This window comes from Seriola lalandi, unplaced genomic scaffold, assembly GCF_002814215.2.
Source record: "Seriola lalandi dorsalis isolate HSWRI2012SDOR001 ecotype SW California unplaced genomic scaffold, Sedor1 jcf7180002054861, whole genome shotgun sequence".
Taxonomy (NCBI): Eukaryota; Metazoa; Chordata; class Actinopteri; order Carangiformes; family Carangidae; genus Seriola; species Seriola lalandi.
This window is the reverse complement of record NW_019525414.1, coordinates 815,666-816,411: the sequence shown is the minus strand read 5'-3', so window position 1 is coordinate 816,411 and position 746 is coordinate 815,666.

The window sequence follows — 746 nt, the reverse complement described above, 5'->3', positions numbered from 1 at the left end:
GAGTCATCACAAGGAAATCACACCTGCAACTTCATCACAAAAGTCAATGTCTGAAGTATATATAAAGCAACATCTAAATGAGCCAGAGTGGTTTTGAAAACAAGTACTGTGGACATGTGAAATTAAAACTGAGCTCTATGGCCACGATGGCTAAAGGGGTTTTTAGAGAGAAAAAAAGGAGCAGCACTGGATGAAAAAAAAATCACCTTGTCCACTGTGAGGCGAGGGGATGTAGGCAGTTTCTCAGCACAAGACTGCTGCAGCCACAGTGTAAGAAGAAGCAGCTCCCTAGTCCTGACGGCAGTCTGACTTTATTACAGTAGTGTACTGTAACACTGTTGTTATCTCTGTCACCACATAAAACAGCTACTTAGCGCAATATATCCCAGGCAATCGTCTTATTTATTCATCATCATATTTATTTTATGTTTCAGCCTTGTGCAATAACACTTCAAACTGTTCTTCTTTTTTTCATTTCCAACCTCCAATGCAACATTTCAGTACATATATGTATATATATGAAGGTGGTAGGATTCTTAAATTTTTGAATAGGTGTTAAAAGTCAACATTGTGTATCTGTGGATTAGCAGTTATACAAAACATAGCCACATCTATAATTCCATCATTGTGAAATACTATGGTAAAACCAACTACTGTCTCCCCAGACTGCTGTACATTACATGAGTTACAGCAGGGCAATGAGACACAGATGAAGTTGTTCTGCATCAGAATGCTGCTGTTTGTGA